The sequence below is a fragment of the Pan troglodytes genome, chromosome 14, assembly GCF_028858775.2.
Source record: "Pan troglodytes isolate AG18354 chromosome 14, NHGRI_mPanTro3-v2.0_pri, whole genome shotgun sequence".
Classification (NCBI taxonomy): domain Eukaryota; kingdom Metazoa; phylum Chordata; class Mammalia; order Primates; family Hominidae; genus Pan; species Pan troglodytes.
Genome location: NC_072412.2, coordinates 26,040,831 through 26,065,160, shown reverse-complemented (window position 1 = coordinate 26,065,160; position 24,330 = coordinate 26,040,831). Strand labels below are relative to the sequence as shown.

At 45.8% G+C, this 24,330-nt stretch overlaps 1 long non-coding RNA gene across 1 annotated transcript; it reads right to left on the bottom strand.

The window, feature by feature from the left end:
• Window positions 1-18,581: 18,581 nt before the first annotated feature.
• On the bottom strand, window positions 18,582-23,998 carry LOC107968048 (uncharacterized). Its single transcript, XR_001708923.4, has 3 exons — window positions 23,822-23,998; window positions 20,574-20,657; window positions 18,582-19,647 (listed from the first exon to the last, which is right to left on the bottom strand). It is a non-coding gene; the product is annotated as an uncharacterized LOC107968048 (long non-coding RNA).
• Between the last annotated feature and the right edge of the window lie 332 nt (window positions 23,999-24,330).

The following is a 24,330-nucleotide window of genomic DNA, read 5'->3' as shown; positions in this document are numbered from 1 at the left end:
AAGGCAGCCAGAATTCCTGAGAGGAGAAGGCAGGAGGCAGCCTCTCCGAGGTGCAGAGCCTCCACTTCATGTTCCCAGAGCAACATGCAGGCAGCTGCAATTGATCACGGCACATCTGCACTTTAAATGGCAGCAGACTGGTGGTAGGGTAGACCAGTTGCTTGCCTTTCTTAGCGGTGGTGGCGGCTGCAGCATTGGCAGTCAACATTTTGGTAGCTCAGTAGTCCCCATAGCCTGGAATGGGATGGTGCTGTGGGGATGGGCAGATGAGAGAGGATTCCAGAAACATGTAGGGGATGGAGTCAGCAGGACAGGACAGTGGGCCAGTAAGAGTGGTGGGCCAGTTTGATTTGGTTTTCTGTCCCCATTTGCCTTCTTCCTGTGGCTCAGCATAGACTAACCCCCTTGTAGAGGCGGATACGTATTGATTTTGCACTACAAAGGCAGGGAGTCCTTTGTAATACAACTCAAAAGGGACCAAAAGCGACAGAGACATTTTTAGTCTAAAGACACATGGGAGTTATATGAGAAGTCACTCTTGGAGGTATAAAAGGTTCCATTGTCCTGTATGTGCTTAACACTGAGGCCAGACCAGTGAGGGTCAGCTTTGTTCGCTCTTCCACTAGGGTGATCTGAAGCCTCCCCAGCTCTGTCCATGGAGATCAAAGACATGAGTGAGCAGACCTGGCTGAGGCCAGGAGAGGAGGCGGCAGGACCCAGGGGGTCCGTGACCTTGGGGTTCATGGGGGAGGGGAGCGAACTGAGCAAGGCAAGTCATAGGGGACTGAGGGATGGGCTTCATCCTGGTTGGTGACCTGTTAAGGGGGTGTTCAGAGAAGCCTCATCGGTTCTGCATGGGTTACATGCTGAGTAAGTAAATTCACAGAGTAAAAAGTGAGCCTGGGACCTGTATGTCCCTGAGCCTGGAAGCTGAACTCCTCAGTGTTGGCAGATGAGCAAGGCTGGAGGCAGAGCTGCAAGCCAGAGAGAGGCCTGGGCCAACTTAAGCTTCCCTAGGTGCTCTCTCTACAGACTTTGTAGCAAGGAACCTAGATGCCAAATTTTGGTTGATAAAAATTACAGAAATAACAGAGATGCTTCTGGGTCACTTCAATCAGACGGCTAACCAGCTGGTCCAGGCAGATGCTGCATGAAGACAAGCATTGCCTAATTGCACAATTTATTTAAAATTACATTTTCACTCACTCACAGTCTCTCTCTCTCTCTGAAAAGAGAATGGAATTAAATTCGAAAGTGTTAGGGAGGAATGTCTAAGGATGAGCAGCAGGCTAAGGAAGCTGTGGGGAGAGGAATAACCTAAGCCCCAGTGAGCTCTGTCCCTGTTGCCAAGGTCAGTATTGACTGGTTATGGATGGGAGACAGCAAATAAACCAGAAGCTGCTCCCTGGAGAGCCAACACCAGGCTCCATGCTCCATCCTTAGTCTCAGAGGCCAAGGATGTCTTGTCTTCGTGGCCCTTGTGGGAAGAATCATTAGGTTGGAGCCCACGGTGGGGATGGGTTTCTTCCTGGGATGGTACAAATGAAATGTTGGGTCAGCTGAATTATGCCACAGCACCTACAGCTTTATTTTTATTTTTTATGTTCCAGAATAATTGTAATCTTACACTGTTACAAAAGCCATACAATCTTTGCTTTGGTTTCTTAATTTACAAAGTTGCTTTCCTGTACTTTCAGTAGTTTTATTTCATGATTTCTATCAGTTAAAAATGAATACATGTGGGAAGTTCCCATATTACCTTATTACCAACCCAGCCTCACCACAGCAACTTGCGTTTAGTGCCACATTGATGCAGTAATGGTATTTGTAGGGCTCATGCCTTGTGGTAAGGACTGGGCACACAAGAATCGAGATGTGGTCCTTGCCCCCAACGTTTCTACAGAGTTGACCAAACGCCCAGCTACATATGTGTCTCCTCCTACCTAGTGGTTGACTGCGGTGAGAGAAAAATATGAATGGATCCCGGATAAGGAATATCACTGGCAAGAGCCTCCAAGTGCAGCCCCTGCAGCCCCAAGCATCAGCGGGGCTGTGCGAGTGGAGCCCTCCAGCCAGGAGCCACCCAAGCCTAACATGATGCTGGGAATAAGGAAGAAGGAGCAAGCCAGAGAGAGGCGCACGTGCGGGCCCATGGGTAGGCGCTGGGGCAGGGGTGGGGTGGGCACTGGGCTTCACTCAGAACCTGGGTTTGAACCCTTCGTCCAAATACCTGGGGTCCTGGGCATGCAACAGCCAGGGTGCCCTGAGGACATGCCCATGTGGGTCCTGAGTCTCCCACACGCTGGACATGTGAACCCCTCAACCCCTCGGAATCCCAGTTCTGTCACCTCTACACTGACTTAAAAATACCTGCCCCATGGACCCCAATGAGGAAGGGTGCAGAAGCCCTTTAGAAACTGTGAAGTGCGGCCCCTCGCTGAGGGTGGTGGGCCAGCAGGGTCTGTGGGTGCTGAGGCTTTGTGCCAGTCGTCACCCTCCGAAGGAAGGCTTGTGAGTCTGCAGGGTGGAAGCGAGACTGTGAGTGAAGGGGATGAAAGGATCTCCGCATCCCCAGCCCACAGCCCAGGCCCAGCCCCAGCTCTGGCTAGCCCCCAGTGTTGCCGCCTGGTTCTGTGTCTGGTGTTGCCACCTGTCTGTGCTTACACTTCTCAGAGTCCCGCTGTCTGTGATCTGGTAAAATCCATGAGCCCTGCTTCCTTTTGGGCCCTTGCATTAGAGAAATCTCAGCCCTCAGGAGGAAGCAGAGCTTAGACAGCAGAGCAGAGTGAGTCTGGCTTTGTTTACAAGCTAAACCCCTTTCTAACTTCATCCTCATTCTGTCCCCGCCCCCTTCCCCCAGCAGAATTCAGGCTTTATTAACAAGCTGTGCAAATGTCCCATCTCAGCCATGCAGAAAACATTTCTGCCTGGGCTGCCTCCCTTCTAAGGGGCAGACGCTGTTGCTAGCCTTCTTCCCAGGGCTGGCCTCACTTCCCTCTGGGTTATCTCCACACCTCCAGCTGTGTCCCTCCTGACAGCAACAATGACCCCAGATACTGCAGGGACAGCAGCTTAAGCTCTACTTAAACTCAGCACAAAGGAAAAGCAATCTACAGGCTATTACCTAAATGGACTTTGCCTGCTGTCTTGGGTCTAGGACTGCTATGGACTGAATATCTGTATCCCCCAAACTTTCTATGTTGAATCTCTGATCCCAATGTGATGACATGAAGAGGTGGGGCCTCTGGGAGGCGATTTGATCCTGAGGGTGGAGCCCTGATAATGGGATTAGTGCCATTATGAAAGGGACCCTAGAGAGCTCTCTGGTGCTTTCCCAACATGGCAGGACACAGTGATAAGACTACAAGCCAGGAAACAGGCTCTCACCAGAAGCCGAGGCTGCTGGCCTTCATCTTGTATTCCCAGCTTCCAGAATGGTGAGAATTCCATTTCCATTGTCCCAGCTGCTCAGTGGATGGCCCTATGTCACATCTGCCCTAACCCAACAAGACCAGGACCTAGGAACTGTGGCCCTGTCATTCCAACTGCCACATAATGTATCAGTTGTTTGTGTAATAGGAATAGTGTGTGTGGGACCATATTAGATTGGTGGTTTTTTTGTTTGTTTGTTTGTTTGTTTGTTTTGAGACGGAGTCTCGCTCTGTCGCCAGGCTGAAGTGCAGCGGTGTGATCTTGGCTGACTGCAACTCTGCCTCCCGGGTTCAAGTGATTCTCCTGCCTCAGCCTCCCAAGTAGCTGGGATTACAAGCATGCACCACCACACCCAGCTAATTTTTGTATTTTTAGTAAAAATGGGCTTTCACCATGTTGGACAGGATGGTCTCGATCTCCAGACCTCGTGATCCACCCGCCTCGGCTCCCAAAGTGCTGGGATTACAAGCGTGAGCCACCGCGCCCGGCCGACTGATGTATTTTTAATGCCACATACATTGGTTGTTGTTCTGTGGCTCCTCGCATATTGAATCAGTGGAATTTATTGGTGGTGGGGAAGGGGTAGAGAGGAGGGGTGCATACTGCCTTGAAGAAAGAAATCACCATGCATTTTGAGTCTCCATTTGGAGACTCTTCAGGCCACAAAGAAATGATAATATTGAAAGCCAGACTTCAATGATAGAGAAAAGTTTTATATAAAAAGCTTCCCTTTATAGGACAAGGACAAACCTTAGCAGCGTGAACACAGAGTATTACCGTAAAACCTGTTGTAGAAGGGAAGCAGGATAGGGGTCAGAAGACAGACTACGTCCTAGGAAGGGGAAAAAAATCCCTCCTGGTAGAGGAAGAAGAAGAAATCTGAAAGAGATGATTAGGATGTTGCCTGGGTCTCTGAGAAGGAGCAGGCGAAAGAAACAGACAATAAAAATCTCAGTAGACACCCGGTTAAGCAGAGAGGCCCAGCCCAAGGGCACCAAGTGCTTCTCCCCAGTAGAACCCTGGTAGAGGGAGGCATCAGGTAAATGAGCCTGAGTGAGATAGGGACTGGCACGGGGCCCTCCGCAACTCCCCACGGGAGGGGTGGGTGTCTGCCAGTTCCCAGGCTCCCTGGAAAGGGAGGAAAGAAGCAGGGGGCCTGAGAAAGAGGCCTGCTTGTGCGAGGGAGGCCGCGGTGGGACCTCAGGCTGGAATTTAACGCTCAGGCCCGGGCTACAGCAGTGAAGCCAGCCCTGGGCGCGTCCAGGTCCTCGCCTACGTGGCCCGCAGCTCCCCACCAAGCAGCAGGACTCAGAGCTAGGACTGAGCCGCCTCTTCAATGACTAAGTTAGTAGAAAAGGGAAAGTGGACCCTCTCCTACTCCCTCCACTCACAGATAGGAATGTGCGCTCCAGAGAAAGATCAGCACAGCTAGTATTCTGCGCCACAGCGACAGGAGCCCACTGCACTGCACCTGGGGTCAGCTCTCCCCAGCAGCTCCTGCTCCATCACAGCGCCGTCCCTTCCTCGCCTGAGCCCTGGGTTGCCCGCGGAGTTCAGGCACCTCTCCCAGCCCGGCCCACGGCAGAGGGGAGGGAAGGCTGCCGGACAGCAGGGTGCTCCCGCCTGAAAATACGGTGGAGGGGTTGAGAAATGACTAGTGATGGGAGCACAAGGGTGGGGCAGAGCCCCTACACGCCCTCTGTGGCTCTGCCAGTCTGACTCAGATCTTTTCTGGGCTGCAGTGATGCCCCTGGAGGTCTTGCTTCCTGGTCCTGAGTAGCCTCCTGTCTATGTCTTGACTCCTTGGAGCACTTCCGGTGGCTAGCCTTGTCTTGGCACTTTAATGAATCATCACAAAGACGGTGTCTGTTTTATGTATATAGGAAAACTGAGGTCAGAGAACCAGGAAGCACGGAGTTAGGCTTTGTGTTCGGGCTCTGTCTCCCACCTGGTGACATTCTTAAATCCACTTGCTTCAATACAGGAACAAGTCCTGTCCACAGCCCCTCCTGTCTTTTCTCCATCTTCATGTGCCTGCCCTGGTTCACATCTTGGCTGTGTCTTTCTGCATTGCCCCCACTCCCGCCCTCACCGCAAGCTCAGGATGGGGGAACTGAGGCTGGTGTTTGGCTCACTGGATTCCAAGCCTGGCACAGTTGGGCTCAATAAAGCTTTGTAGAGCGGATGATGCGGTGAAAAGAGTTATTTTCTGAGACAGTGTCGAGTTTCCAAACACAATGGTCTGAACAGAAAACCATGGAGTTTTCCACCTTATATGTGGAAAACTGCGCTCTTCTAAAGCTCCTCTGCAGAGCTCCTTTATTTATTTATTTATTTATTTTTGAGACAGCGTCTCTCTCTGTCACCCAGGCTGGAATGCAGTGGTGCAATTGTGGCTCACTGCAGCCTCGACCTCCCAGGCTCAAGTGATCCTCTTACCTTAGCCTCCTGAGTAGCTGGGACCACAGGCGCGCGCTACCACCACACCTAGCAAATTTTTTGTTTGTTTGTTTGTTTGTAGTAGAGATGAGGTCTCATCTGCAGAACTCTTGAACCTTCCAACTGAGAAGCTTTTCTGGCTTCTCAATTCTGAAACCTGCTGAGACCAAATGTCTTCTTCTGTTCCCATCATGGATCTTTACAGGCAGAAGAATATGTTTCTGCCTTTCCACAAAAATGATTATTTTATTTCATTTCTAAGAAACCATAGTTTCCAGCTTAGCTGGCCTACTTCTGCTACCTCAGCACTCTGTCCCAGGGCTCCACAGCCAGAAAAGGTAGAGTCTGCCTTCCCTTCATTCTCAGTCCTCCTTCCCTCCTCCCTTCCTTTCTTCTTAAAGTAATTCATGAATATAAACTTAAAATATGCAGACAGGCAGGCATCAACTGGATAAAATGTAAATACCTTTGTCCTTACCATTCCATCCTGGACTCATTTCCAGGTAGCTAACATTCTTTTTCTCTTTTTCTTGGTTTTAAAAACTTCTCCTGGCGATTCCTTATAATTTTGTCTTATATTTCAGAGAAGACTATCCATAAATTGATAAGCAGACAGTATCTATGGACAATCTGTTCTGAAAGACAAGGAATTTCACCTTACACTACCTCTCACCATCTCCTCTCAGTCCTGATATTTCATACAATGTTATTGTTATTTTCTCTAATAGTTGCTTTTACGACTTTAAATTGTATGCATCAACTCCAGTTTTTTGGTTTATTCACCTTAGATTGTATCTGTGGACTCCCAGCCTTAAAGATTAGGAGGTGAGTACCTTCCCTCCTGCCCCTAGTTTCAGTCAGTTGTATCAATTTTACATTGTTGGCCAGGCACGGTGGCTCACGCCTGTAATTCCAGCACTTAGGGAGGCCGAGGCAGGTGGATCACTTGAGGTCAGGAGTTCAAGACCAGCCTGGCTAAAATGGCGAAGCCCCATCTCTACTGAAAATACAAAAATTTGCCAGGTGTGGTGGTGTGCACCTGCAGGCCCAGCTACTCGAGAGGCTGAGGCACAAGAATCGCTTGAACCCAGGAGGCGGAGGTTGCAGTGAGCCAAGATCGCATCACTGCACTCCAGCCTGGGCGGCACAGCGAGACTCTGTCTCAAAAAAAATTTTTTTACGTTGTCTATGCTTGTCAATTTTGTATCTGTTTTGTGACTAAACATGTCTTTTGTGCTTCATCTTTAAGTTGACTTTAACCACTGAAATTGCATAAATAGATCTATAAGATTATAATTATAAAAAATTATTGCATAGATGAGTAGCGTAATTGAAACTTTAGAAAAGGAAATATAATTTTTTGCCATCAGAATCTTGCCTCTCAACAAAGAACCCTGCAAGCACCAAGTGGTATCTTTTATCTATGTCTAACTCAGTGACTACTGTTTATTTTGTCTGTATCATTCTCTTTCATTACTTTTTTATTTTGCTAGTGAGCATTCATGAGCAATCTTGTTTGTATAGTTTGTGAAAATGAGCAACTTTTTCTGAGTTCTTGCAGACCCCAAAATGTCTTTCTTTTGCTCCCATTTGTTTGACAATTTCTCTTTACCTTTTTTTGTTATTGAGGTATAATTTGCATGCAGTAAAGAAAATGAGGCCTGGCCTGGTGGCTCACACCTGTAATCCCAGAAATTTGGGAGACCAAGGTGGGCAGATCACCTGAAGTCAGGAGCTCAAGACCAGCCTGGCCAACATGGTGAAACCCCATCTCCACTAAAAATACAAAATTAACTGGGTGTGGTGGTGCACGCCTGTAATCCCAGCTACTCAGGAGGCTGAGGCAGGAGAATTGCTTGAACCTGGGAGGCAGAGATTGCAGTGAGCTGAGATTGCGCCATTGCACTCCAGCCTGGCTGACAAGAGTGAAACTCCATCTCAAAAAAAAAAAAAAGAAAGAAAGAAAGAAAGAAAAAAGAAGAAAAAAAGAAAAGAAATGAATCCTAAGTGTGTATATGTAAAAAACAAAACAAAACAAAAAAAAGCAAGGATGTATATATGTAACCAGTGCCCATATTAAGATATAGAAAATTTCCATCACCCAGATGTGCCACTTTTGAAACAATTCTACTGCTTCACCTCCTCAGGCAATGACTAGGTTTTATCACCACAGATTAGTTTTGCCTATTCTAGGACTTCATATAAATGGAATCGTTCAGTTTCTACTTCATATTTGGTGTCTTTCACTCAACATATTAACTATGAGATTATCCCATGTTATTGTGGATATCAGTAGTTTGCCCTTTTTAAGTAGACGTGTTGTAAGGAGCTTATCCACTCTTCTGTTGATGGACATTTGGAGTGTCTTAAAGTTTTAGCAATTACAAATAAGTCTGCCGTGAACATCTTTGCACATGTCTTTTTGTGAACATCTCTTGGATATATAGTAGATCCTGTCAAATAATTTTCCAAAGTGGCTGAGCCATTCACACTCCCACCAGCAATAGATGAGAGCTGCAGTTGATTCACATCCTTGTCAACACTTGTTGTCAGTACTCTTAATTTTAGTCATACTGGTAGATATATTGCTGTGGGTTTAATTTGCATTTCTATGATAAGAAATGATGATGAGTGTCTATTCGTATGTTTATTGGCCACTTAGACAATCTTGGATTGATCATTTGACTGGAGATACAATTTCAGGTTCAAAATAACTTTCAGGATATTAAAGGAATTGCTTTGTTATCATCAACAAGATGACTGTGGACACTTTTATTCTTGTTTTTATGTAAGTGCCTTGCTTGTATCCCTCTGGAAGTTTTTAAAACTTTCTCTCTGTTGTTGGAGTCCTGCAGTTTTACCAAGATGAAGTGAAGTGTGGGGGTTTTTTTTTTTGTTTTTATTTTTGTTTCATCAAAATTGCTTGATTCTCAGTGAGTCGTTTCTATGGGAAAACTCCTGTATTTCTTCAGCCAAGAAGAAACTTTACATTTAACTCAATGACTAGATGTGTCTTTTATACTTCATTTTTAAAGTTGACTTTCCTATGTTAGGTTCTTGCCCCCTTCCTCACCTTCATGTTCTCCAATGTAAGGTTCATTAGACAGATGTTAGATCGCCTGGAATTCTCCTCTATCTCTTTTAACTTTTCTCTCAGTGTTTTTTCTTTTCTTTGCTTTTCTTTTAGGGGGAGTCTCACTCTGTTACCCAGGCTGGAGTGTGATGGCATGATCCTGGCTCACTGCAACCTCCGCCTCCCAGGTTCAAGCGATTCTCCTGCCTCAGCCTCCCAAGTAGCTGTAACTACAGGCGTGGGCCACCACACCAGCTAATTTTTGTATTTTTAGTAGAGACAGGGTTTCCCCATGTTGGCCAGGCTGGTCTCAAACTCCTGACCTCAGGGGATCCACCCACCTCAGCCTCCCAAAGTGCTGGGATTACAGGTGTGAGCCACTGTGCCTGGCCTTCTCTCAGTGTTATCCCATGTCTTTATCCTTCTGCTTTGAGTCATGGGAAACTTCCTGGATGTTATGTGTGACATAATCATCAAATCAAATCAAATGAACTTTTGTCTTAAAGGAGAATTTACTGTTCCTTTTGGGCCTAATAAGCATGGGATTAAGAAGGCCCAGAGTCCAGCATGTCCCACTGCTTCATTTTAGATGGATAAGACAACAAAACCTGGGACCAAAAGGAGTTAGTGACTCAGTCAAGGTCATTCGATTTGAGTAGCAGAGTTAGGGTTAGATGGCCCAATTATTTTTCCATCACATCATGTGAAGTGTGAAATGGCCCCAGAGGGGAGACACCTTTAGCAGGGGCCCTTCGTGGCATCACCAGATACATCATGTCGTCGTGACCTATTTCCTGCAGACAGCTTCTCCCAGCAGCTCAGCCCTCTCATTTTGTCTTCCTGTGTTGCCCTGTAGCATGAATCTCTGCCCCATACGCTCTAACATCTACATTAATGAGCAAGCCTATTAGGGGTTGGCTTGCTCTTTGACATTTCTGCCTATATGTCTTCTCTTCCCAGTGAAGCTCTTGGGACCTCAAGACAGGGACTCACATTCTTCTGGCTTGTCTATAACATAGCACTGGCTCCACTAAGGGGGTGCTAGATATATCTGGGGACTCCCTGGGCTCCTGCAGTGGGGACATGATTTATTCATCTCTGAAATATTACTCAACCTAGTGCAGTGCCTGGGACATAGCAGATGCTGACAGTCTCTACTGACAGAGCATTTCCCATCAATCTGAACTAGGATATCATACACATACTGTTTTTCTTAAGGGCCTCTTTTCAACTCTGGGAATTTATATGGCATAGTTAGTTGAAAGGTAATTGGCTTTGGGGAACACAGATCCTCCTTTTATTATCTCTGGATCTTTAAGCAGTTCACACAACTGTTCTGACCCTCCTATGAAGTGGGTCATTTCCACGGAACCTGGGGTGGGGGGAGGAGGAGGGGAGAGATTCCTACTGTATATGGTTGTTGTGAGAGTAAAATGAGATAGAGAAATAAGATGTCTGTCAATTGCAGATCATTAAGAAAAGCCCAGATTCCTTCCCTGTCCCCGTTCCTCATCCACAAAAGCCATTGGCCATCATCAGCCCAGCAGCTCCTTCCCTCACTACTCACTTCAGGGTCAAAAGAAAGGCTTTGCTATAAATTAAATGGAAATGCCCTCAATGTTCCATCTACAGAGTCTTTGCTGAAGGAAAGGTTGTTAAAATTTAGAACCTTTCATTTTCTTGTTAATGATCTAGCTGGGTCTGGAGGAGTGATAAATATAGCCTTTCTCACACCTTTGAGTCAATGAGCCACAAGATGAATTTTAAAAGCTTACTCTAATTAAGAATTTGCACAAGCTGTACTCAATATTCATTCAAGTCTTTCCCTTTCTAATAAGCTACAACTTTCTCTTCTGCAGGGCAGAAGGCTCCAGGGGCCCCGTGGTTCCATACGGAAGCAGAAGCCGGTCTCTGCCCCACTCAGGACTCTACGTTCATTCCCTGTCCCACACCAGGGAATCAGTCTGACCAGCCTGACAAGCTCAGCCACCTAACCCTGTTCCCTCCCTGCCAGGGCACCCTCTGCACCCAAAAGACAGCTCAGAAAGGCAGGCCAGAACTGCAAAATCACTTCTGTTTGTTTCTGACAGGAATGGAAGCCCATTTCTTTTTTGGGGGGCAGAGTACAGAGTCTTGCTATGTCACCCAGGCTGAAGTGCAGTGGTGCAATCTCAGCTCACTGCAACCTCCGCCTCCCAGATTCAAGCGATTCCCCTGCCTCAGTCTCCCAAGTAGCTGGGATTACAGGTGCATGCCAATACACCAGTCTAATTTTTGTATTTTTAGTAGAGACAGTTTCACCATGTTGGCCAGGTTGGTCTCAAACTCCTGACCTCGTGATCCACACCACACCTGACCTTTTTTTTTTTTTTTTTTTTTTTTTTTTTTTTGAGATGGAGTCTCACTCTATCACCCAGGCTAGAGTGCAATGGTGTGATCTCAGCTCCCTGCAACCTCTGTCTTCCCAGGTTCAAGGAATTCTCCTGCCTCAGCCTCCAGAGTAGCGTGGACTACAGGTGTGTGCCACCATGCCCGGCTAATTTTTGTGGCCAGGTTGGTCTCGAACTCCTGACCTCAAGTGATCTGCCCACCTTGGCCTCTCAAAGTGCTGGGATTACAGGTGTGAGCCACTGCGCCTGGGCGCGGAAACCCATTTTGCTTCAACTTCTGACAAAGGCTGGAAGGAGGTGGGAGTAGGGGTGATGGGGCTTTTTCTATTTTCAACTCAAGTACAGGTGGGAGTCTCCAAAATGACACATGCAGATTCAGTCAAAAAAGGGTTCCTGGAAACAGCAGCCGCAATCCCTGCCAGCTCACTTTCAGTTCTTCACAATGAATACTCAGTTCAGTCTCTTTCCACCCCTCTCCCCAGGCCTTTCCCCCTTTCTCACTCTCAGCTGATGGTCTCACCTCCTGCTTCATGGAGTTAACAGCTGGGAACACTCAAGCTTTCCTCCCCAGATCCAGGAATATAACCCAGCCCCACACCCCCAGGCTTTCCTCCTTTCTCCTGGAGAAATGATGTGGATTTTCTCCCATCAAGCCTGGCTTTCCTACCTGATTCCCAATCATTTCACTTTCCCAGGGACCCAGAGTCCTGATTGCTACTGTTAAAAGAAAAGCTTTAGACAAATTAAATGTAACAGAGTTTAATTGGACAAAGGACCATTCATGAATTGGGCATCCTCTAGAACCAGAAGAGGTTGAGAGAGACTGCAGGGCAGCCACATGGCTGGATAACATTTATGGGTAGGAAAAGGAGTGTATAGAAATAGGAACTGAGGTACAGAAACAGCTGGATTGGTCACAGCCAGGTGTTTGCCTTATTTGAACAGCTTTAAACAGTTGGTCACCTGTGCTTGGCCCAAGCTCATCTGCTGTGATTGATTGAGACTTGGCTACTTGTTACAAGAGTAGGATGTTCTTGTTACAAGAACAGTGAGGTTTCCATTCATCATGTACTAGAAGCCTTTAGGTCGCTTGGCCTAAAGCTATGTATGGAGGCAGCTTAGAGTGAAACTGAATGCTACCCTCTTCATCCTCCCATAGCTTTCCCTCCTGTTGCATTTAGGCATGACCCAGTGTTGAGCATCTAGGGTTCCTCAAGTCCTGTTCCAGCCACCAGCCTACTGCTTTGCCTTTTGCCTTTTTATGCAAGCTAGAATGAGGTGTTCATAGACACAAGGCCAGGATTTGCTGGCTGGGGCATGCTGCTCAGGAGTTAGTGCTCTCCAATGGCCATTGGACAGGTTTCCAAAGGTGGCCTTACAGACGCCTTGAATAATGAGGTCAAGTTTCATAGTTTGGCTAAGATATTCACTTACAGGCACTTAAAACTGAATCAGCTAATCTTTGCACTACCTGAATAATGAGGTCAAGTTTCATAGTTTGGCTAAATTATTGGCTTACAGGCACTTAAAACTGAATCAGTAAATCTTCGCACTACCTCATGTAATATTGCATTTATGCCGTATTTGTTTATTTATTTTCTGTCTTTCCCACTAGATGACACGAGCTCCACAAAGACTGAGATTTTGTGTGTCATCTTCACTGTATCTCCATGCTTGGATCAGTGCGTGGCCCCTCTGTGTACCCAATCAACACTTGTTTTTAAAATAACTGGATTAGAAATGAACACCAAAATTGCCAGTACTATCAAGAACACATACATTAAAACCCAGCTCATCACAAAATATTAAAAATTGGTGAAATGAGGTGAAAGGTATCCAGGTGTCTATCCAGCTATTCTTTCCATTTTTCTGTAGGCTTGCAATTGAAAAGCCAGCAGTTAAGAAAGAAAAGCACTCTACCTAAAATAGTGGTTTTTAGTTTCAGAGCTGTTTTTCATGATTGAAATTAATATTCCAGTAAGAGAATACTGAAACCTTCTGAATTCTTCCAGAAGTCACCATCATCTTTGTATTCATCATCAAGGAACTAAAACTGAGCAACAAAATTAATTTCTCACATCTTTTTTGTTCTACTGTAGAAAGTTGACATTTTGTCTTCACAAAGTTAGGGAGCACATTGCCACTGTCCTTGGAACTACACACCAGGCAAAATTTCTCCTGCCTGGCACCCTTGGTGGGGGGACCGAGATCACAGAGGCTGAAATTCCCACCCCCAGAGGTCTTAGGAGAATCTCTATGAGGCGTAGCCTGTCTGAGTCCGACATCCTAGGTTTCATATCTGTCCAGATTCCTGTAGAATCACTATCCTCCTTGGGTTTAGACACAACAAGAGTTGGTCTTGATTTCTTTTAGTTAATTTGGGGAAATTTATTAAGTCCATATCACATACTCTGTTTTGAGACTGGGTGTCCCTCTGTCGTCCAGGCTGGAGTGTAGTGGTGCAATCAGAGCTCACTGCAACTCTGCCTCCTGGACTCAAGCAATCCACCTGCCTCAGCCTCCCAAAGTGCTGGGATTACAAGTGTGAGCCACGGTGCCTGGCCATATCAGATACTCTTTTCATTAGCAGGGATGAGCTCAGAACAAGGCCAGACCTGTGTCTATCACAGCCTGTGGATCAGTATTCCAGAAGATTCAAGACACATTCTGATGCAGGATCCCCATTTCCTCTTCCTTTCTTGAATGTGGTTTTATAAAAAGGTGGAATTAAAATAGGGTCCATTAATCAATGGCAATGCACATCAAGTGAGTTTAGCTAATAAAACTCACAAAATCTTATGAACTGTCATGAATGACCCACTGATTGAAGTATCTCTTTCATGTCACCTAATCCTATTCAAGGCCTAGGAATAAAACAAATAGTTTTTAATCCATGACCTTTCTCCAATGCATGAGCTGAGGCTCATCTCCACATCTTCTTGGTTTAGTGGTTCTCATAGACCCTTGAGATCTTATATGGCTTGGCTGGGTCCCCACCCAAATCTCATCTTGAATTCCCATGTGTTGTGGGAGGGACCCAGAGGGAGGTAATTGAATCCTGGGGGCAGGTCTTTCCCATGCTGTTCTCATGATAGTGAATAAGTCTCATGAGATCTGATGGTATTGTAAGGGGGAGTTTCCCCATCCAATCTCTCTCTTTGTCTGCTGCCATCCATGTAAGACGTGACTTGCTCCTCCTTGCCTTCTGCCATGATTGTGAGGCTTCCCCAGCCATGTGAAACTGTAAGTCCAAGTAAACCTGTTTCTTTTGTAAATTGCCCAGTCTTGGGTATGTCTTTATCAGCAGTGTGAAAATGGACTAATTCAATATCCCAACACTCCTCCACCTAGGAATCTAGGGTTGCACCATGTAAATTTTGTCCAGCACAACAAAGGCTTCTAGAAGAAGCAGGGGCAGATTGGGTAGCATCTAGGTGTGCAACCCAGAGGCAGGCTTGGTGCAGAATGGCAGAGGCAGAAATTCATGATAAGCTTTCTAAGGAGGGTGGGGAGAAAAGCCAGGAGCAAAGATATGACCAAGCATTGGGTCCAGTGCCCACTCATGGGCAACTAAGGTTCTCCCATCATCTCAGGACATGCAAGCTCCAACACTATTGCCAACAGTATTGAGTACGTTGGCCTGGACTCATGGTCTTCCACACAGCTCCCAACCTTCCCCTTCATCATCTGGCCCATTTGCTGTGGTCCAGCCCATGCATTCCCTGTCCTGACATGCTTTGCTCTGCACTTCTCTTTTCCTTCCTCCTGCTACTTTCCCCTCCTCTGTCAAGGCTTCCATGGGTCAGTGTCCATCCCTCCTCCCACTGATGGGCATGAAGCTCAACTCTGGAAGTCTTCCTCCACCAGTCCCACCTTACTGTTGAGACATTTATCCTACCTTCCTTTAGTAATTACAGGTTTGGGGCAGCTATATTATTTTTCACCTACTGCTGTTCCTCTTGAATTTTTCATTAGATTGCACCTGTTTTATGTTCTTAATTTGGTGGTGATGGTTGTGAGGCTGACGAGGGAGAATGGCCTTTTAATCACATTTGAAGAGTAAAATCACTCATTAGACATTTATTTGGAAATACCAAGTACCAGCAATTTGGCTAACTGGGATAAAGAGGGATGGGAGCAAATTGAAGAGAAACAACTCTATCCAAATTTCTTTCCTACCATCGTGACTATTTAATAATTGTGATTTGGAGACAGCCTTTAAAGTGGGCCTTCCAACATGAGGCACTTTGGAAGCTTGAGACTCAAGAGTGCCATTATTTTCCCACTCATTCATTCAAAACATACCTATTGAGAGTCAGGCACTTTTCTAGTTGGGGGGACAGGTGGTGATTAAAACTTGACTTTGGCCTTCAAAAGAGCTCACAGTATAAAGAAGGAGCTAGGTAACTATGCCACTGATTAAAGTATATTTTAATATGTGCTATAGTATTAGGATTAAGAGATTGCCTGGGTTCAAATCCCAGTTCAACTATTATTATTTGTGCGACCTAGGAGAATTTACTTAATCTCAGTTTCCTGATTGTCTTAGTACATTTTGCGTTGCTATAAAGGAGTACCTGAGACCAGGTAATGTATAAAGGAAAGAGGTTTATTTGGCTCATGGTTTTGCAGGCTGCACAAGAAGCATGGTGCCAGCATCTGCTTCTGGCGAGGGCTTCAGGCTGCTTCCACTTGTGATGGACAGTAAAGGGGAGCCAGCACATGGAGATCACACGGAGAGAGAGGAAGCAAGAGAGAGAGGAGATAGGCCCTTTTCAACAATCAGTTCTTGTGGGAGCTAACAGCACAAGGACTCACTCATTGCTGCAAGGACAGCACCAAGACATTCACGAGGGACCCGTCCCCATGACCCGAACACCTCCCATTAGGCCCCACCTCCAACACTGGGAATCAAATTTCAACACAAGATTTGGAGGGGCCAAACATCCAAACTATAGCAGTTGTTATAAAAGTGGAGATAATAGTAAAAAGGTTATTGTGACTTGAAAATCATTCTTATGAGGTGGAAACAAGCTTATAAACAGAATCACTTAGAACACCGTCTGCACATATTGTCAGTTATTATGATAGATGTAAAAATGAAGGCTATGAAAACAGCAAAGAGAAACATGGAAATCAAACTGAATATGTCAAGGAAGGCTTTCCAGAGGCAGAAGTAGAAAGCTCCGTTTTGATGGATGAGTGGGAATTATCTGTATAATGAGAAGGATGGAAGGACATCTAGGCAGAATCATGTGGGTGAAGAACAGGAAACTGCATCTCCATTCAGAGAGTGCGGCCTGCTTTGTGGGCGGGAGAGAAGGGTATTTGTGAAGTTCAAGAGGTAAGCCACAAAGGCTGATAGAAGTCCAATTCTGAAGGGCCTTGAGAGCTCAGTGAAGGATTTGAGAAATGAAAGCCTCTGAAATGTTGAGAAAGAATGACAACACTAGATTTGCATTTTAGAAAACCACCTCTGATTGGAGGGAATCCCACTGGTGCTAGTTAAGAAGTCTTCTAATCCTCCAAGTGAGAAGGGAAGAAATTTCAGGAGAGTGGCTAGCGGTGTGTTGAGAAGAAACATATTCAACGGTGGATGTAGCTGGATGGGGATTTGGGATTGGGGTGGTTTGGTTTTTCTAAAAGACAAAAAAGACAAGAGTGTTTATGTAGTTTAGAGGAAAGAGTGTTTAGGGACAGAGATGGTTCAACTCAGAAAACAGGATGGGAGCATGTAACTGAGCAGAATCTTTGAGGATGCACTAAGGGTGGGCTCCACATCACAGGTGGAAAGATGGACTTTAGTGACAGAAGAGCATGCCTACCTGGCTGGGCCAGGAGAGGTAGCTACAAGGTGGGTGCAGATGGAGGTAGATTTGTAAGACCCCCTGGGAGGGGGTGGGGAAGGACTGCTTGGAGAGTTCTTGTCTTGTGACCTTCATTTTCTCAGTGAAATAGGAAGCAAAATTGACTGCTAAAAATGAAGAGAAAGCCCTTGGAGTGGAGAGTTTGGGTGCACAGGCAACAGGGCTGAGCATTTGGAGGTGGGTGGAGCAGCGATCTGGCTGAGGAGGTATGTGACACTTGTCTGGCTGCATCAGTGGCCCAGCCAGGTGACGGCACCAGCATGCACAGGGCATGATGTTCTCCAGCAGGACCTGGAGCCTGGAGGAGGGCACGTGGCGGGGGTGTTTTAACGCTGGGCTTCTTTGGGCCAGGTGCAATGGGAGGATGAGAGAGTCCGGGGAGTCGGCAGAGGAAACCTGTGGTGGTGATGGACTCCAGGCTGACCGAGAAGGAACTGAAACCAGAAGGCAGCTGATGACAGAGAGAATGGTGGGTCTAGGGACACACACTGAGATGAGATGGAAGAGGAAGAGCTTGGGCAGTAAGACAGTGAAGAGGCTGGAAGGACGGGGTCAGTGTGAGGATGGGACCTGGAGGTACCGTCTGGGTGGAATAGTGCTGAATGATAACATGGGAACAGAGAGTGGCCTTGAACTTAGGGTGCTAAGATGCAGTTGAATGTCTAGGAGGTGGGCGTCCAAAGGATCAAACAACTCCTCTGAGGGAGGACGGACTGCAGGGTGAAGACTGGAGCAGAGAACCCGAGATGAGCGTGGATGGCAAGAACAGCAACACAAGCAGCCTCAGTGTTTCCTGCCCTCTCCCCATCCTCCCAGGTTGGACAAGCTGTCTGCCTTGGGAAATGATCAGCAACTTTGAGCTCAGCAGTGCGTTTCTTCCTTATGTCACCTACAGCATCAGGAGCAGCCGCATCACAACATTAACACCAGCGCGATGCAGGACGGGCCCACCCTGCTTCCAAATTTGCCCCATGACGTCCCATAGGTGACAAGAACAAAGCATCTCTAAATTCGGTTGGGCCATGGGGAGTCAAAGATCCTGCATTCTGTGAGCACCTCTCCTGTCAGAGTGTCTATCTATGATGGACGCAGGCACCTCTGCTCTCCCACTGACTGTTCCCCTGCTAATCCCTAGTGGGCATTCCTGGCTTCATTTAGACCGTGAGGTTCATGCTTTCACCATCCTCCGGTTCCCTGATCAGTTCTGGACCTGAGCATGGGAGAACCGCTGCCACTTTTCTCCTTGTACACTGTGACATTATTGCCCTTTGAGAATAAGAGAAAAGTCCCCAAGGGGTGACAAGTTGTACCCTCCTTTCCCAAGACAGAGAACTCTGCTACTACCACCGGCTCCTAGGAATATATTTTGTAAACTATTTCAATTGTCCAAGGATCCAGAGAGGATCTTGGAATTCTCATTTTGTCCCTGGTTTGAGAAAAGGTTAGAGAGATATGGGGGTTCCTTTAGTATCAGGGAGCCACAGCCCTTTGGAATCTGAGACCTCATTAAAAATTTCTTCACCAAAATCAGTCAAATGCAATGGAGTGTGTCTGAAGGAAATGAGGGTGAGGGATGAGAAAAAGGGAAAACAAAGGTTTATGGCAGAGGGGGTGAGTCTACTCCAGGCTGGTGAGCACATTGGTGAGGTTTGACACGTCCGAGCCCGTCTGTGGGGCGTGATTTCTATGGAGACTGAGTTAGAAGCAGGAGCCCTCCTGAGCCTGAATTTGAATGTCAGAGGAGCCATCAGTTCAAACCACTGCCTGCCTTTATGGTTTCACCTGTGCATGCCCCATGTGAAGGCTCCTATTTCCACAGCTCCATGACAACAGAGGATAAAATAAATTCCTTTAGTCAAAACTCAGCACTGACAGGCTCCAGGCAAATATGCCATTCCTGTTTTTATAATGGTCAGTGGAAAGTGACGGTTCATCTGGGCCAAGAGCCAGATTTTGTTCCGGTGAGCTGGGAAGCAATGTCAGTTTCATCTGGCAGAAGTTACAACCCACTACGCCGGGGGTGGAGAATGGCTCTCCTGGAAGCCGGAGGCCAGCGAAAAATCCAGAAAGCCCCATTTGTGTGGCTGCCTCTGCCGGAGAGCTAACAGGGGAAAGAATCTCAGACACATTAAGGGGTATTGTTTGTCCCAGCTGAGCTCAGCTGTGTTTCAGCAAAAGACAAATTTGCCCTCCAGGACATGGGCTGCACTGCCCTCCTGGTGACCCGAACGCCCTCATGCAGCACCCTCACCCCGTCTCTTTCTGCTCACAACAAACATCAAAACGAAACAAACCAGGGCTCTCGCCACCCATCTTTTCTCTTTGATATGCCGTGGTGAATCAATCTCCACAAATGATGTCACTGAACTTTTCCGCTGGAAGAGGAGAGCTCTATGCCCTGATGTTATGCAGATGAAGTCACTGTGAGTTGCACTTCAAAATGTGTCTGAAAGTCCAATGAAAAGAAAAATCCATATTTGGGAAGAATCTCATCCTGAGGTCCACCGAACATTCTCAGTATCTGGGACACTTGTCACTCAGTCTCCTTACCTCTGGCAAGGTACTCAGGAGACTCATTTCTTAGGAGATGACCCTTGGTTGCTGAAGTATGCCACTGCCCACCTGGCTCGGTGACTCTGAATGCTGCACTGGAACTCACTTACCATAGATTCTTTTCTTTGTAGGCTTAGAATTAGGTCATGGGAAAGCTACATGGTAATGTATGTAAATTAACATGCACAAATATGCAGAAAGACTATATAGTTTTCCAAATTTCCTGAAAAATAATATCTTGCAAGCTTCTCAATATGGCAGTTTATCAGTCTGGCAGATATATTTAGATCATATTCAACTAATGTGTATAAATACCCAATATGGGCTAGGTGTGGTTGTGTTCCTAATTTCACTAAATCCCTGCAAAGACCTGTGCTGTCCTCACTTTGCAGATGATGTGTCTGAGGGTCATGGCTACTCTGAGCTCAGGTGGAGGCAGGGAATGGGGTCTCTGAGCCTGTATCCCACACTCTCCCACCTCCCCATACCTCTGCACAGAGGCCTCCCTGACCTGTGAAGGAACCTCTCCCCAGGAGTCCTATGTTTTGGCACAGAATGCTTTCTCCATATTGTACTGCTCTAGAAGCCCAGTAGTTGAAACAGATAAAAGTGGAGTCACTGGTTAAGTTGGGTGGGGCACCAAGCCCAGCCTTTCCAATCTGTCCTCTGCCTCTTCCTCCATTTTTAGTGATCCTTGGGTCTTATGAACCACAGCTTGAAAACCACTACCCTCCATCGCCCTCTTAGGCTATTTGTTTTAGGTCTATTTGAAGGGTTTCTCCAGAATTGGAGCTCTCACTTTGGCCTTTCAGTACTTACCGAGGCAAAACGCTGGGCTCAATCTGCGCACTTGTACCAGATGGTGACGACTCAGGTGGTTCTCAGAGCTGCCTGTTCTCAGTGCTGGTGGAAGGGGTGGGTGATGTTAGACAGACAGGCCTGGGCTCTCAGGTTGCCCCATCCTAATCCTTTATTTATTTTACATTATTATTACTATTTTTTGAGATAACATTTCACTCTGTCACCCAGGCTGGAGTGCAGTGGCATAATCATGGCTCACTGCAGCCTGGACCTCCTAGGCTTAAGCGTTCCTCCTGCCTCAGCCTCCGAGTGGCTGGGACTACAGGCATGCAAAAACCAAAGCAAACAAACAAACAAAAAACAAGCAAACAAATGAAAACAGTTGATTTAATTTTTAAAATAAAAAATTTTGATTTTTAAAAATTTTTGTAGAGATGAAGACTTATTATGTTGCCCAGGCTGATCTCGAACTCTGGAGCTCAAGTGATCCTCCTGCCTCAGCCTCCCAAAGTGCTGGGATTACAGGTGTGAACCATCATGTTCAGCCCCTGATCCTTTAAATGCAGCAGGCTCTCCTTGGGACAAGCCCTTAAATGGCTCTCTTAAGAACCATTGCTAACATTTTAAGTATGATAGTGGTGTTGTGGTTATATTAAATAAAAGAGCTTGTATCTTTTAGAGATATATATGAAAGTACCTACAGATGTAGTGATAAAATTATTACTTCAACATTATCCAGGGTGAGGGATATGGGTGGGATAATAAATGAAACGTTCGTTTTGTTAAAGCTGTGTAATAGGTACATAAGGGTTTGTTATATCATTCTTTCTACTTTAAAATGGGTTTGAAATATAAAGATAAAGAGATATAGATGATAGATAGATAGATAGATAGATAGATAGATAGATAGATAGAGGTACAGGCAAAAGAAAGAAAAGAGAGAGAGAAAGAAAGAAAAGAAAGAAAAAGAAAGAAAGAAAGGAAGGAAGGAAGAAAAGAAAAGAAAAGAAAAAAGAAAGAAAAAGAAAGTTGGTGCTAGTGAAACCGCCTTTGCAAAATTGTGACTGAGACAGTGAAAGAGATCTAACCTAACTAACTGAGTCCACCTTGCTTCTAACCTTCAAGCTGTCCTTGTTCATTCGTGGGTGTAGGCTGAACTAACTTTGGGAGGAAGTTAGTTTATAGGTTATAGTTTAAAACAAAGACGATAACAGCCTTTTCCCAAAAACAAGCCTCCTTCTTGCCTGGGGACTAGACTACTAACATCAGGAACAAGATTAGAAATTATGGTTTAGGAGTCATGTAGCTGGAGGCTACAAGATTCTTATCCTTCCTAAACTGCTCCTAAGATCAGTGCTTGAGATATTTTGCAGAGTCTGCACTTGATGGATCAGCTGGCACCACCCAAATTAACCGGCTCATCTGTTCTTGTGGCCCCCACCCAGGAACTGACTAAAGCACAAGAGGACAGCTTCAATTCCCTATTATTTCATCTCTTGCCTAACCAATCAGCACTCCTGGCTTACTGGCTCCCTCCTACCTACCAAGTGGTCCTTAAAAACTCTGATCCCTGAATGCTCAAGGAGACTGATTTGAGTAATAATAAAACTCCAGTCTCCCTCACAGCTGGCTGTGCACGAATTACCCTTTCTCTATTGCAAGTCCCATGTCTTGATATATCAGCTCTGCCTAGGCAGCGGGCAAGGTGAACCTACTAGGTAGTTACATTAGGCCCTTGTCCCAGGACCACCCTCGCTTCCTCTTAACTTATTGCTCCCTGCCCTCAAAGGTGCGTTCTGCTGCTCTTAGGCAGGATCCTAGACATTTTCCTGGAGTTGATAACGCCTTTAGTTCCTTTTCTCTGGCTGATTGACTAGGATTCCACCACTACTCGCAGCTTTGCCTGAACCTTTGATTTTGGCCTCTCCCACAGCTTAGGGTTCAATGTGTTTCTCCACAAAGTTTTGTGGCAGAACCTTCACCATTCAGTTCACCCTGGGAGATGTGAACAGTTACTTAGTTTCTTTCCAAAACTCATGTAAACCAAAAATAAAATTCGAAGGCCTCTCGCAACCACCTGAATGGACTCCCTCCTCGGCCAGGGTGCTCTAAAAATTAACCTGAAAGGCTGGCTCAGGCCATGATGGGAAGTGGGGGTTGAACATGCCTCATGATACCCTCCAGCATTAACATCAACACAGACCTAAAGCCTTATAAGAAACAGGCACAATCTATTCTCTCCAAAGCCTGCTACTTGGAGGCTTCATCTGCATGATAAAACCTAGGTCTCCACAACTCCTTCTCTGAACCCAGACATTCTTTTTTACTGATAATAACTCTTTCAACCTATTGTCAATCAGAATATGCCTAAATCTACCTATGGCCTGGAAGCCCCTTCTTCAAGTTGTCCTGCACTTCCAGATTGAGCCAATGTAAATCTTACATGTTTTGATTGATGTATTGCCTCCCTAAAATGTATAAAAGCAAGCTGTACCCCAACCACTTTGGGCACATGTCATCAGGACCTCCTGAGGCTGTGTCATGGGCATGTCCTTAACCTTGGCAAATAAACTTTCTAAATTGACTGAGACCCGTCTCAGATATTTGGGGTTTACGCTCAGACACTTTCATGATCTTCCATTTTACAGATGAGAAAACAGAGGCTTCGAGAGGTTATGTAAACTGCCTAAGGTCATGCAGCTAGAAAGTGGTAGAACCAGGCTTGTGAACTCAAGCAATCTGTCTCCAAAAATGATCACCAACAGGAGGTGATCTGACAAAACCCAATTTTCATCTTTTTTTTTAGTATGAAGAAAAAATCCCTGGAAAATAGAATATAATCTACAATCTTACCATTCTAACAAAATAGTTTTTCTCTGCATGTATTTCATATGACATTCATAATAATAAAAAATTAAAAACTTTTTAATGTTCTCAATTTTTAATGTTCTACCACAAACATTTCTTTGTATTGCTTTACTTCATCATATTGAAATTGCCTTTGTGAAAATTATTAACAGGGAGAAAATTACAACAGTGAAGGAGATCTGATTTAACCAACTCCCATCTTGCTTTTAACCTCCAAGCTTCCCTTAGGTATTCCTTGGCTTGGGCCAAGGTAACTTTGAGAGGAATTTAGTTTATAATTTAAATGATAATAGTCCTCCCCCAAAACTAAACCACTTTCATAAAGCTAATGGAAGACTACCAGGTTAGGAGGATGAGAGGAGCCTGAATTCTGCTAAGGTTTAAACATAAATGATTACCAGCTATTTTTCCAGAAGTCACAAGACTTGCCACTTCCCCAATTACTCCTGACAGATAACATCACTACTGTAGAACCAAAGATTGGCCTTTCGAGTCAGGTTTCTGCATTTCTGATGACCAATAGCTTCACCTGGACCCACCAACCAGCCCTGTGGCCCCCAGCTAGGAACTGACTCAGCACAAGAGGACAGCTTTGACTCTCTATGATCTCATCTCTGATCCAACCAATTAGCACTCCCTGGCCCCCTACCTGCCAAACTGTCCTTGAAAACCCTAGTCTCTGAATTTTTTGGGGAGACTGATTTGAATAATAATAAAACCCTGGTTTCCCATTCAGATGGCTCTGCATGAATTAAACTCTTTCTCTATTGCAGTTCCCCTGTCTTGACAAATTGGCTCTATCCGGGCCGTGGGCAAAAATGAACTTATTGGATGGTTACAATATCATTTCCAATGTGCTTTAGTTTTATTACAAATCCTTCTCTTCTTGGAACTTCTTGTTGCTTCC